This window comes from Entelurus aequoreus, linkage group LG12 (genome assembly GCF_033978785.1).
Source record: "Entelurus aequoreus isolate RoL-2023_Sb linkage group LG12, RoL_Eaeq_v1.1, whole genome shotgun sequence".
In the NCBI taxonomy this organism is placed as follows: Eukaryota; Metazoa; Chordata; class Actinopteri; order Syngnathiformes; family Syngnathidae; genus Entelurus; species Entelurus aequoreus.
The window spans coordinates 20,405,446-20,419,921 of NC_084742.1; the positions used below are offsets into that span (position 1 = coordinate 20,405,446).

General features: G+C 38.5%; 1 protein-coding gene across 1 annotated transcript in view; it reads right to left on the reverse strand.

Moving 5' to 3' along the window:
• The window catches only part of zbtb4 (zinc finger and BTB domain containing 4), a 41,085-nt gene that overhangs the window by 22,570 nt on the left and 4,039 nt on the right, over positions 1 to 14,476 (reverse strand). Inside the window, exon 2 of the mRNA XM_062065120.1 lies at positions 8,909 to 8,953. The gene's annotated coding sequence lies outside the window, so the exon portion shown is untranslated. The remainder of the gene's footprint in view (positions 1 to 8,908; positions 8,954 to 14,476) is intronic.

The following is a 14,476-nucleotide window of genomic DNA, read 5'->3' on the forward strand; positions in this document are numbered from 1 at the left end:
CATTTCCTACCGCTTGTCCCTCTCAGGGTCACTAGAGCCTATCCCAGCTGCATTCGAGCGGAAGGCGGGGTACACCCTGGACAAGTCGCCACCTCATCGCACGGCCAACACAGATAGACAGACAACATTCACACCCACATTCACACACTAGGGCCAATTTGGTGTTGCCAATCAATCTACTCCCAGGTGCATGTCTCTGGAGGTGGGAGGAAGACGGAGGGAACACACACGCAGTCACTGGGACAACATGTTACACTAAGATTAATTATGCAATTTATTTTTGACCGTACAAGCTCTTTTATCTTAACCGTTATACGGTCAGTGATTAGATCAATGCATACGTCAGTACAAAAATGAGTGAGGACACTGGTGTGCTCGTTGGCAAATTTTACTCCAAAATAAAGCCTGAACATTTTTTCTATAAAACTGTTGCCAGGTTTTGTGCAAATAAATGACATAATTTCAAGTCAAACGTGTCAAAAATGTTCCTGGATGACATTCTGACAATAAAATTGCAGTTGTGTACAAATAGTTGGGTCTTTTCGTAAGTATATGTTAACTATGCAAGCAAGTAATCACCTGATTAATCAGATTTTTTTTTAAATAATTCAACAGCCCTATTTATATTATAAATCTCCTGTATGAAAAACATCTTGCAATATGCTTTTTATTTTCGTTTGGATCATTCCAGACACATGCGGTGTTGAGATCTTTTTTTAAATACGTCGTGGGCCAATAAAGTAAGAGCTGTGGGCTGCAAGTGCGCCCGAGCCGAACTTTGGGCAAGACTGCTCTTCACGTTTATGGTACATAAAAAGTGGTGTATTAATAATCACATGAGGTCACACATAACGACAAGGGCACTTTGGAGGGCAAACCCGCCACACTCACGAAGGCCGGTGTACAGCCAGAGAGAGAGAATCAAGGCTGGAGAGATAACATAAAAATAGCACTGTGGAAACACACCTGGCCCAGTTTTAGTACTTTGACTGCACTGACTTCCACTAAGAGGAGTTCCTAATATGTTGTACCTTTTACTCCAATAAGCTAACATGCTTTAACTCATGGGTGTCAAACGGACAACCCGTGGTCCGAATCAGGCCCGCAAACAGGTTTTATCCGGCCCACGAGATGAGTTTGCCAAGTATAAAAATTAACCAAAATTTTTTAATGAAATAAACTGCTGTTTTAAATGTGTCCACTAGATGTCGCAATAGCAATTCTTTGTATCTTTGTAGATGATGCTACAGATGTAAAAAAATAAATAAACCACATGAAAATGAGCAAACTACATAAATAACATCCTGTAATTTAAATGTTGATATTATTTTTTTATCTTGATAAATTGAAAATTAACACCGATGAGTTGACTGATGAACATTTTCATATAATTTATTCAGAAAGTATAAATAACGACAAATAAAGATAGAATACTATTAACCGCAACATGTAAGTGTAAAAAAAACAACAACAACATTATAAGTTTTACATTTTCAGAATGTGCTTGTTCTATCTTTAAACAAAGAAAACAATCTGAAGTTTTCTGTATTTTTAAGTTATTGTGCCGAGATTTTACCAGTCCGGCCCACTAGATTTTTCTCCATGTGGCCCCTGATCTAAAACGAGTTTGACACCCCTGCTTTAGCTCATTATTAACAAATTAATAAAGCTTTCTGTAGCTGAGATTTCTGCTGCATGGTTGTCAATACTGCTATTTAATCCGTGTGACTCCTGACTGTCGTCATGTTGACAAATTAAATGTACTTTGTGCTTCCCACTCGTAAAAACGCCGAACAACTGAGTAGGTTTTCCGGTCACATAATAACTGACAACCGTGTCATTGTGCCTCTTATCAAATTTTTCGAAAACAACAATTATAAATGGCGAGCATGTTTTTTTTCTCCCTCTGAATACTGTAGACGGCATTGATGAAAACGTGTCAGACTCTACCTTCAAAGTGCACTGTAGTGTCAGCACACATCCTCGCTGAACTCCAGAGGAGGGATGACTAACCAGCTCTGCAGCTGACTTGGACACACATCAAAGTGGGAAGTCCACAAACTTTGAAGGGACTCGAATGTCAGAGGTTTCTCGAAGAGGAGTCGGCGGCTTTACAAAGGAAGAGGCGGACGTGTGTGTGTTGTTTTGTGTCCCGCACCACGAAAATGCAGGGATGTGGCAGTCGACTGCATCTGTGCAGTTTGCAGCGTTGACGATTTTTAACTGCAAACGCCCGCATACTGTTTCCGATGTCTGACAGAGTCAGAACTCGCTTGCGGCTCCTGAACAATCCACTGCAAAAATGGCCTCAGGAATGTGTCAACACAAAAACAACCCTGGAGCCAAGAGAAGAACTCGTACTCGAACACGCATTACTTTAAGGACCAATGCAAGTATTGGGTACACACTAAAAGACATTCACTGGCCAACCGAGTGTATAGTCTCTTTTTATAATTGACATGAATCATGGCTCCAACACGGGAGATGTCAAATGAAACAAAAGAGGATTATCAGACTTCTTCAAGAAGGTAAATCTTCACGCAATGTTGCAAAAGATGTTGATTTTTCACAGTCAGCTGTGTCTAAAATTTGGACCGAGTACAAACAACACGGAAAGGTTGCAAAAAGCAAGCATACTGTTTGACCAAAGAAAAAACTTAAGTGTCAAGATAGAAAACTTAAAGAAATATGTCTTGAAAACAGAAAAGGCACAGCAAAACAAATTAATAACAAATGACCAGAAACTGGAAACTGTAAGAAACCGCCTAAAGGGAATGGGATTTCAATACAAAAAAACGTAAACAAAAGTTGCCATTAACACCTAGACTACCGCTTAAAGAAAACATGCATATTTCTACAATCATTGATGATAAGGGGCTGCATGTCGAATAATGTCACTGGGGTTATAATTGGCTGTCATTTCATCTTCAATGAATACACAAGTTTACATTACATTGACATTGTGGACACTTTTCTTATTCCATCAATCGAAAGGACGTTTGGGGATGATGATTTTTTTTTAATGATAATGCTTTTTGCTATAAACCAAGAACTGTAAAAACTTTCTTTGAATAAACACGTAAGGTCAATGTCATGGCCTGCAAATAGTCCGGATCTCAATTCAATAGCAAATGTGTGGTGGAAATTGAAGAAAATGGTCCATGACAAGACTCGAACCTGCAATGCTAATCTAACAACAGCAATCAGAGAAAGTTAGAGCAATATTGATGAAGAGTTCTGTTTGTCACTCATTAAGTCCATGCCTCAGAAAATGCAAACTGTTTAAAAAGCCAGAGGTGGTACAACAAAGTATTAGTGGTGTGTTGTTGTGTTTTTGTTTGTTTGTTTTTCATAATTCCATAGGTTTTTCCTCCCGATTGCTTGATTCTATTTTTTTTACTCTGCTTTATCCAAAAACTCAACTGTTACTGACTACCACAATTTATTTTCTTGATTTATTTTAGTGTTTCAATTTCAGAAAATTGTCATTTGAAATGACGATAGTGTAGTGTCATGTCTGTTATGTAATATTTTTCTACAAAATTACATAACTGAATAAACATTCTCCAAGACTGGTGATTCAATTTTTTGCTAGGTCTTATGTTTTTTAGCCATTAAAAGGTCCCATTTTAGAGGATTTTTGTAATAAAAAACAATCTCTATCTTGCTGTGTCAACTAAAGTCAAATGAAAACATGTGCAGGATGTGTTCATCCTTGGCCCATGCACAAACACTGCATTACACTGGTTGAGGAGGTCTTACATAAATCCAGCCTCCACAACGACTGGAAAAAGTGGAAAGCTAAAGCTACATGTCAATTGGTGCACATTTGTACAAACACTTAGGACCTGATCTACTAAGGTCCCAAATAATAAGCGCTAAACACTTACATAAAAAACAATTGCACGTAATATTAGTGGCCGTGTTGCACTAAAACTGATTGATAACGAGTGCAAAAGGGTGCGGACCGCCCTATTTAAATGAGGTTTGTTACCGACCATCACTACAGAGAAACTAATTTTTCTCCACATCCATTGGCTCATGCTCCAACCTGTGGTGGTTGGCCATGTTGTGGAACATGCAGCAGACAGAACTGAATTTTTAGCACATTGAAGGTACACTCCGAGTGCAATTGCACACTGGATTAATTTAGACGCAAGAAAATTACAAAAAAATGTAAGTGTGTAGGTAAGCAGTCTTGCCTTTCCCCTGAACACGCTTTTTTTCCCTGGTTGACTGAAACACCTTCAACTCATTAATTAATAGTTGTGCCATAGCAATAGAGGCCAGATTCTGATAAAGTGTGTCCGAAGTGGCAATAAATCTTTTCGTATAAGACGCGGATTCTTAACACTTTTGGACCTTGGGCCAAACTTTACCACTACCGAGGTACCCGAGGCCCACTCAAATATAAACACTGAACTAGTTATCTCATACTTGATTTTAACCGTATTCAATAAATATATATCAAACCTACTTACAGCTTAACAGTGCTAAAATAAATGAAGTATAACTTAATTAATAGTAATTATTAATAATTTATGTTTCTTAACTAAACAGTTAATGAAAATAAAGTGCAAATTAAGACACAGCTTCACCACTTTAGTCATAATTTTTGCACTTAATAAACTTTTCTATGACTCTGGATTTCTTGTTTGCTTGATATTGTCGTAACTGCCAGTGGTGGAAAATCTCAGGGCATTAAATCGATCGCAACTGGACTGTGTGGTTTGTCTTAGAAGACGTTTTTCAAAATATCTATACATACCATAAACCTGCTTATTTGTATTGTCAGCTGTTGCTAGTTACAGTCACAACTATGGTACCAGGCTAGCCCTGAGAGGTGCTCTCACCCACCTTAAACCCAAAACTGTTGTTTTGAAAAAGACTTATGTATAGGGCAATCACTTACTGGAATCGACTTCCACAATATCTGGTATCAATGACCAGTAGAGTGGGTTTTAAGAATAGACTGAGAGGAGAAGTATTGCAGAAAGAGATTATTCTAATGTCATGACTCATGACATTCATTTATCTTCTTTTGACTTATTTTTTGCTTAAATTCATTCTTGTTTCTGGTTATCGTTTTTATATTGACATTATCTTGATTTTGTATGTACTTTATGTCATATTTTATTTATTATGGTACTAATTTGTCAGTTAGAATATTGTTTGTCTTTGGTACACTAATGGGTATATTGTAGGCCATTGGTTCTTTGTTTTATTTTTGCCAAAAATATATATATATTTTTATATTGCTCTTTTTTATTTTTGGTATAAAAATTATTATGTAAACTCCAAGTTATTGTTTTTTTTTGTTGCTATTTTTATTGTTTTTTTTTGTTGCTATTTTTGTACTACAAAATTGTATTATTGGTCATGTTGTACTGCATTGTAATCTTTTGTTTTGTGATTATGTGATGTTTTTTGCCTGGACCCCAGGAAGAATAGTCTCCACTGCGGTGTAGACTAATGGGGATCCTTAATAAACTCATCCTAGTAGGGTTCATCAGTTCGTGCTCATAGACTTAGATTGGTCAGATCTAGTCTAGCGGCTGGTGCCAAAACCCCAAATATTTATACTACAAAACCAGGAGGGTGTGCCCGGGCAAAGATGGTATCACCCTATCGTAGTGAGAAAAACAACTGTTTTGATGCAAACGAGCAATCCTACTGTCAAAGCCAACGACAATCGTTGAAGTGTGACTTCCCCTCGTTAGCATTGAGGTATTGTGTGGCAGAACGATTGCTGTGGATCGACTACAACCAGTCCAAAACAGTCAGAATCCCCCACGTTAGCATTCTATTCAGTTGTAAACAAATGGCACAAATGGCATTCTGGTCACCTTCTGTGACCCGAATGTTTCTAACTCCTGTGATTTGTTGGAGGCTAAATTGCAGAGTCTTTTTGGAATGATTGAAAGGACGGTTTTGTATGTGGGAGATAGGTGGTAAAACACATTGCGGGTGCTAAATGATTACATTTGTATCTACTCGTCCCAGTATTTTTGCGCATTATGATAATCTTAATTTTTTAATGCATGTGCATGAAGGCAAACACCCTAAATGGATTGTGAAAGCAATTTTTCTCATTTAACAGACACAACCCTCTGTGAACAAGCTTAGAAGATCAGCTTTGTGTGCGTTATCAATGGGGCTGCACAATTAATCGACATTGAGGTTTTAATTACTGCTGTAACCTAATCGCAATAGGTAGAGATTTTTTTTTTCTCCCCTGTCTTTGAATCACAATTGTGGAGCCTCACGTCTTTGGCCTGTTCTCCAATCAAAAGTGGTAACAGGAAACAGCAAGCTTGTGCGCTGCAGCCGATGTAGTAAGTGTGCTAATAACAATCATCACTTGTGTTGTATTACAGTAAAGTTTAACTGTACAGTATATGCAAAAAGTTTTAATGGTGACAGTGTAAAATGGCAACAGTACGAGGCCTAAACTTAAACTTAAATTCAAACAGATGAACGACAATAAGGCTACAACAAGCGGCCCAGGACGGCGTAAGCAAACAGGCATTGTACACATAAATCCAAATATTTTTGAAAGTACATTATTTTACACTGTTTTAATGGGTGTCAACTTGAGACAAGAATATGTTCATTGACAGTAACATGACATCCTTCACTCATCATTTTTATTAGTATTATGCATTTATATGAATAAAACCTATAAATTGCAAATTGAATTTTTGTAGCATTTTGCCAGAAAATGTTCACTTATATTTTTTCTTAAAACTGTTCGGCCATGGTTAGTGTCAGTTTGCATGTGTTTAAATATATTCAAACCATTGGTACAGGGATCCCCAAACTTCTGAGAGATCTGGCCCACCAGGTCTAAACGCTCAGACAAATCATATTGTTTATATACCTGTAAATGCTCATATATGCTGTACAGATTCACTTTACAAAGGAGAAGTCTGGGATACTTCTCATGTTGCCCTTTTTGTATTTGACTTTGGATATATGGATATATGGATGTATGGATATATTTAGTGTTTGGCACAGCCACACCGCAGAAGGAGGGCATAGAAAGAAGAAGGAAGAATATTAAGATGGGGGGCGGGGAGGATAGTGGGGTCAAGAGGGGGAGAAGACAACAAAAATTATGCATATACTGTATGTATACATATACATATATATATGCATATATGTATACATATACATATGTATACATATATATATGCATATATGTATACATATATACATATACATATATATCAGTGTTTCCCACACATTCATTTATTTGTGGCGGCCCGCCACGAAATAATTACGTCCGCCACAAATAAAAAAAATAAAAACATTTTCTTTTTTTTTTGTTGGTCCTCTCCAGCTTCTCAGGCAAATCATATAGTTGATGTAGATGCCCATATCGGCTGTTCAGATTTACTTTACAAAAGAGAAGTGTAGGATACTTCTCTTGTTGCCTTATTTGTATTTGACTTTATTAAATGTATTTATATTAGAAACACAACATGTGTATATAACAAAGGGTGCAAAGTCTGCAGGCAGTAGGAAACACATGGTTAAGTGTAGAGAGTAAAACTGATGGCAGTCTAAAGTTCAAGATTTTTGGAGCTCTTTGTTCAGTGGATCAGATGTTTGATGAAGCTCTGTGTCTATCTACCACCACTACTGTTTTCTGTTTATTTGTTACTGACTGTGGCAGGACACCTCTGCCTCTGTTTCACTTTATGTTGCTGGTAAATAATATGGTTGTAGTAGTAGGCTAAAGTTAAATTATTTAGTATGCACTAATTAAAGGGGCAGAGCTTTATGAGACATTTTAGCTTTTATATTTTATAAGATATATTTTTTGTAAGAACCACAATTAATAAATATATTTCAGTGAATAACTTATTGTTCAAATCTGTATATAAATATGTACATAAAGTGTTGTAATTATATTGTAAAATGGATGGATGGATGGATGGATGGATGGATGGATGGACGTTTAAAACAAAACTGTTATTATTAATTAGTAAGTATACATTTTTTTAGCCTTTTTAGAGAAAATCATATCATTGTATTAAATTATGCAAATTAATCGATGATGTCATGGTGACCACGCCCATAGCCACGCCCCCACCGCCACAGGTATCTTGGCAGTTTATGGGAAACACTGTATATATATATATATACACATAAATATATACACATATACATATATATACACATATATACATTCATACATACTGTACATACACACATATATAGGGTGATTCAAAAAGAGTACGCCAAAATCTTCATGCATTTATTCAGTTCTAAAGCATTGTAATAGACTGAATCAATGGTCATTTGATGCAGGACTTATCCAAGTTTTATTGTTTTTAATAATTTCACCGTTGTGGTGATGTAATCGTTTCGGCACCGTTCAATTTTAGGAAGACAGCGTGTTTATTTACCCTCAAAATGGCGACTCCTCAAAAAATCCTGGGGCGCCTTTGGGAGGAATTCTCATATCGTCTTGATGTTGTCCGTGCTGTCGGTGGTGGCCATATTGAGCAATTGTAACGCATGAAATAAACACTCAAAGTTATGTACAACACATGTGTTCAAGCTACCCCCAGCCAAACTATTTTAAGCCAATGTGGCCAACGAGTCAAAAAGTTTGGAGACTCCTGCATTAGTACATCAAGCACTTCATTTTTTGAGCTAATACGTGCACTCACCCTGAGAAACACAGCAAAATGCAGTGCACCTTCAGTTGTACTCAACCAGTCAAATAATTCCCTACAATCCAAATGTTTTCAGCGCACTTAATTGATGACAACAGGACTGTTGAGACTGTCTTGGAAGTAAGAAGTTTCGCCTCACATCCAAGCAGGCTTCATCAATTCATACCCAAAGACATGGCAGGACAGCTAGAGTCTCTATTGTTAAAAATGCAAATTCTCACCTTTTTTTTTAGCCGTCACTCGAGGCGTCATGATGCTGGCCTGACCTGCACAGACAATATGGAGAGTCTCACATTAGACACTTTTTTGTAAACGAGGCCTCTCTCCAGATGACGCGGGCCTCTAACAAACCTCAGGTGGGGTGTCAAATGACAGACGCAGGAACAAACTGAGCATGTTTATGTGACCACATCAGTCTGCATTAAAGCACTTGTGTAAGCGTTGCCAAAGGAGACTGGGAAGGATAGGTGGAAAATAATGTGGGAGGGGGAGGTGGGGGGACAGGGGATGGACGGCTGCTTTTTCCACTGCCTAAATCAAATTAATTAGCTCCTTCATCTCCAGGCAGCTACTCAGGCATGCTGCACTGGCAGCGAGAGAAGGCGGAATGGTGGGGGGAGGCAAAGAGATAGGACATGGTGGTGGTTTTCGTGAGGGGGCAAGCATGCGGCGTATGTGCACCTTTCTGAGATTTTGGGGGGCAAGACAAGCCGCAGAGAGGTGGGGCGTATAACTCTGATAAGCATGCAGCTTGTTTTGCTGACCTAGGAAGCGGCTGCATGTTGAATGACGCCGCACGCCGCCACTTCCTGTTTCTAGTCCGCCTGTACTTTCAGGCACGCACGTCTCTTTAAATAGCAAGTAGATGCCTCTGTCGGAGCCTCCTGGGACTCCGCCGAGAACGCATTGCAACAAGGAAGGAGGAGGTCCGCACGTTAGGAATTAAACGGGTAATCTAACAACAAAGCAAGGCAAAAGCAGTCAAAAAAGGGCGAGGGTGAAAATCAACAAAAAAAAGACGTAGGGCAGCTGGTCGGAGGCGATGGCTTAATGCCCCACAGCTAATAAAAGCCACAAATAAGTGAGACAGGGGCCTGAAACCAGAACATAAAAAAGAGGACTTGAGCATGGACATACAGTATGTGGAAGAGATTAGGTAGGATGGTGTCATAATAAAGTATATCTTTAGGGAGGTGGACAATTGTATTATATTTATTTCTGCCTTTTTCTACAATTACATTATTATTTAAAATCTATTTTAATAATAATCAGCCCAAACAAACATTGAACTCCTATGTGAATTTATAATAAATTAATGGTGGCAGCACACTGTATCCCAAATTTACACAAAGCATGCGCTAAAACCAGCCCAGGGACAACTGGATGTCCCTCGTTTATCGCCAAATCAACTTCCGTAAAGTTGGAATCATTAATTATGAATCTAAAGGGACAAGCGGTAGCAATTGGATGAATATTTTCATAGGTAGAGCATAAAAAACGGTTTCCAACCTTCTGTGTATTATTTTCAACATTATGAGAGCCCTGTAGACATGAAATAACACCCTTTTAATCCAATATAGTAATGCTGCCTGAGGCTGAGGTATATCAGTGGCCACGCTCTGATTGATTTGGTCTCCTGTAGTGGCCAATACTACTGTACTTTTAGTTTATTTAGCCATGTTTGTGCTGGAAAATGCTTAATTTAAGACATTTTTTTAAAAAAAAATTTTTTTTAAATACCTCCCCCCAAAATAATGAAACCTTAATATTTTAAGCGCAATGTGGCGAAGGGAAACTATATTTACAAAAGCTGTATGTCAGTTAATTTTGCAATAATATTATAAGTGTTATTAGCTTTACATTTACATTATCAAGGACAGCTCTCACCCTGGCTCTGACCTGTTTGAACTGCTGCCCTCAGGAAGACACTACAGGGTCATCAGGTCTAAGACAAACAGACTCAAGAACAGTTTTTTCCCTAAAGCCATAACCTCGGTGAACCCTGAAAGAACACCCTGTTAAAGACAAAATGGACAAACGTTTGGAAGGTGTGAAGCGGCGTGTCGGCAGTAAAAAAAAAAAAAGGAAACGATGAGACAAATGATAAAGGCGCTCTGCTGACGTCGTCCAAAAAACAAACACTCATACAACAGCACATTTTATTCTGGTGGACAGCAACAGGCCACCATGTTCCAGGGCACAGAGAGACAGAGTGAGAGAGAGAGAAAGAGAGAGAGAAAATGCCTCTAAAGATGAGTCACAGCCTTTTTATTTTAAAAAAAATACACCCTGATGTGTCACCTGAGGCAATACACTCACCATGTTTGCAGCCAATGTTCCCCCAAAATGTTCATGTGTCTGAGCAAAGGCACAAACTCCCTGAGCATTGAGTGGACCACATGTGAGCAACATCAGACGTGCACACCTGTCCCAAACCTGACATCAATAACAGGTTAAATGTCTTATTGTTGTAATCAAATGGCAGCAGTCCTTTCTATTAGATTATTTTTTGATATAGGTCAGTGATTCTTAAACTGTGGTACGTGTACCACTAGTGGTACGCAGTCTTCATCTAGTGGTTCGTCAAATAAACACTTGATTAAAGTACAGTTTTATTTTCCCATTGCGTGTATTCCGTCACAGGAGTTCTTCCCGGAAGTGAAATACAGTGGGGATGAACCAAGCCAAGATGGCTGTTGTGCAACAAGCAGCACACAAACTCTCTGAGTACACAAGGGGCCTAGATCTTCCTGCAAAAAGCAGATACAAGCAAGAAATCTCACTGTGCAGTGGAATACATCCCTATACTTTATCAGAGAAGATTATCCATCCATCTATACATTTTTGAGTGATATCACGGTAAATCCATCAATTGAGTTCCCAGACATGTCGAACTATCATGTGCTCCAGACATCATTCTACAAGACAAAACAGATGAAAAATTGGAAAAGCATGGAGGTGTACAACTTCTTTGTGTGTGGCTGGGTCAAGGAATAAATATGCACCATTTTTGCTCATGATTTAACTTTGTGCCTTCTTCTATGTTTGTTGATTTATTGTTTTTGCCCACGCTGTCAAAATAGAACTACAGATGTCAACATTGTGTATGTGCTGAAAGTTTCATTTATGATTGCTGCCTTTGGTAAAAGCTCAACTCTTTGAGGTTTTGCTCACATTTGCTTTCGTTTATTAAGTCTCGCAGAGTTGGTGCTTTTTGAAACACTCGTAGCAAAAATGCGTTTTAAGGACTCCAAAACAAGATAAAATACACATATTGTCAAGAAAATACTTAAATGGGAAATAAAAAACGTTAAAAATATATCAAACAAACAAACCTCTAACGAAGTGATCACTGCACACTTGCGCGTTCTTCGACTCTGCTCCCTTGTACTGGAGTGTGTGCTAATTTTCTTGTTGTCGTCGTCTTTCATAAAAACTTGCACTCTTCCGCCTTTCTTGATTACCTCTTGAGGAACTCTGAAGAAACTTTTATCATTTTCGCGATTTCAACGGTTCGTACAGCCGAAAACAACGCATGCGCAGGGCATTTTTCTTTGAGAAAGGCTAAATGGCGCCTAGTTCCCACTGAGGACAGATGTTGGCTCGACCACCACGCATATTTAATGAGCCGGAAGTGACATCATGTAAATGCAAGCAATACTTAAAACAGTGTTACTAGTTTTTATTAGTACTGTGTGTAATGTTACAGAGGCCAATAATATCAAATAGACTTGCTAAATAAAACCTCTGACTTGTTTCAAGGAATACTTAGGCCCACTACACTACTGTATTTTAATGTTGGTCATCAGTATGGATGATGTTTGATAAGAAATTATCGAGTTTGAGCCTATTATCGAATCCTCTTATCGAACAGATTCCTTATCGATTCTCTTATCGAGTCGAGATAGGTTGTTGTATATGGAAAAAAAATACACAATATTTGGTTTAACAAATCACTTCACATTCTCTACTGCTCGCAACTATAGTATTACCATATCTGAGTTATTGTGCAAAAATGTGGGGAAATAACTACAAATGTGCGCTACATTTGTTAACCGTGTTACAAAAAAAATTAATTAGACTGATACATGATGTTGGATATAGAGAACATACAAACACTTTATTTATTGAGTCAAAAATATTAAAGTTCGATGATTTGGTAAAATTGCAAACAGCTAAAATGATGTGGAATTAAATGATGGAATGGCTTAAGTAAAGAAGTTAAACATTGTACTGATATGATCCAGTTTAAGAGGTTGTTCAAATGAATAGTGCTTACAAAGTACAAAGAAGAATTATGAGAAATACTTTCAACTTTATTGAAAATAAGATATTCTTCATCTCAGTATATTAATAGTGACTGAATAAATTAATTACATATTACAAAACTGTTGTATATACTAATTCACAGATATTTTATTATAAAAAGGTCAGTAAATGATGTACATATTTGTAAATGCTAAGAAGTCGGAAAGGGGTAGGATTAAATAAGCTTTACTTCTTCCTACTCCTGTAAAGTGAAATGATATGAAACTGTGACGTATTATACTGTAAGTTTGTTCATGTTCCAAATAAACTAAAGAAATAAAGAAAGCACTAGTTTATTAGACAGACTTGCAAACTCTGTCGTGGTGTAGATTACAAGATAACGTTAACGTTATCAGACACATACAAAAAGGCTCACGTTAACGTTACCGTTAGCCGCTGACTATGTTTAGGTAACATTAGTCTAGCGAACATTACTGCAGTCCTGGTTGACATAAGAGGTAACGTTACTACAAGTGAGAAGATATGGAAATTAACCGGCAACAGTTAACGTTAGTTACTAACAGGCGTCACTGCCACTGTAGCTGGGACTTGGGCAGCTGGCAGAAGAAGAGGGGCGTTCTTCGTCGTCTCTGCCGCTGCTTCGAAGACACGACACGCTTGTTGTACTTCCCCCGCTTACACGAGAGCGAAGCCTGGCAATAATTGCATATTGCCGCTTCCTCATTTTTTTGGGTAAAATTAAGCCATGTCTTGGAGCACTTTTTCCGAACCCTTTTTTTCCTGCTTTTCCTATCCGCGCCTAATGACTGAGCTACGTGACGTCATTTCTTGTGATGTCACACGGGGCATTTCTTGTCGGGACGAGATTCGTTCCCAGGGATTCGAATAAAGAACCAACTCTTTTTCTTTACTATAGTGGTCTCGATAACGGGTACCGGTTCTCAAAAATGAATTCGAGTCCGAGGACTCGGTTCTTTTCTTATCGAACAACCGGTTTCGAGTATCATCCCTAGTCATCAGTGTTGGGACTAACGTGTTACTGTTACGCTGTTAGTTTCGGCGGTAACTAGTAATCTTACGCGTAATTTTTTATATTCAGTAACTCAGTTACCGTTACTACATGATGCGTTACTGCGTTATTTTACGTTATTTTTTATGTAGTATCGGCTAGAAACAGAAGATCTGAGTGTGTTTTATTGGAGCGCTGCGGTGTCGTCCTTCTGTGTCACAAGGAAAAGAAAAGGCGTGCTTTGTGTGGGTGGGGGCGGGGGGGGGGGGGGGGGGGGAGTGTTGCTCCCAGACCGTAGTTGAGGAGCACAGGGGAGACGTTCCTCCAGGGCCTATGTACTTCGGGGCTAACAACCTTCACTTTACCCAGCAGTGGATCTTTACAGCTCCAGACTCGAGGGTGAATGACGAGGCCGGTGGTTTGTTGCAACTTTGTGACTTTATTGGTGTCTTGCACGCTCCCTCACCTCTCTCGCCCACTCACTCACTGACGTCACTCACCTCACCTGCTG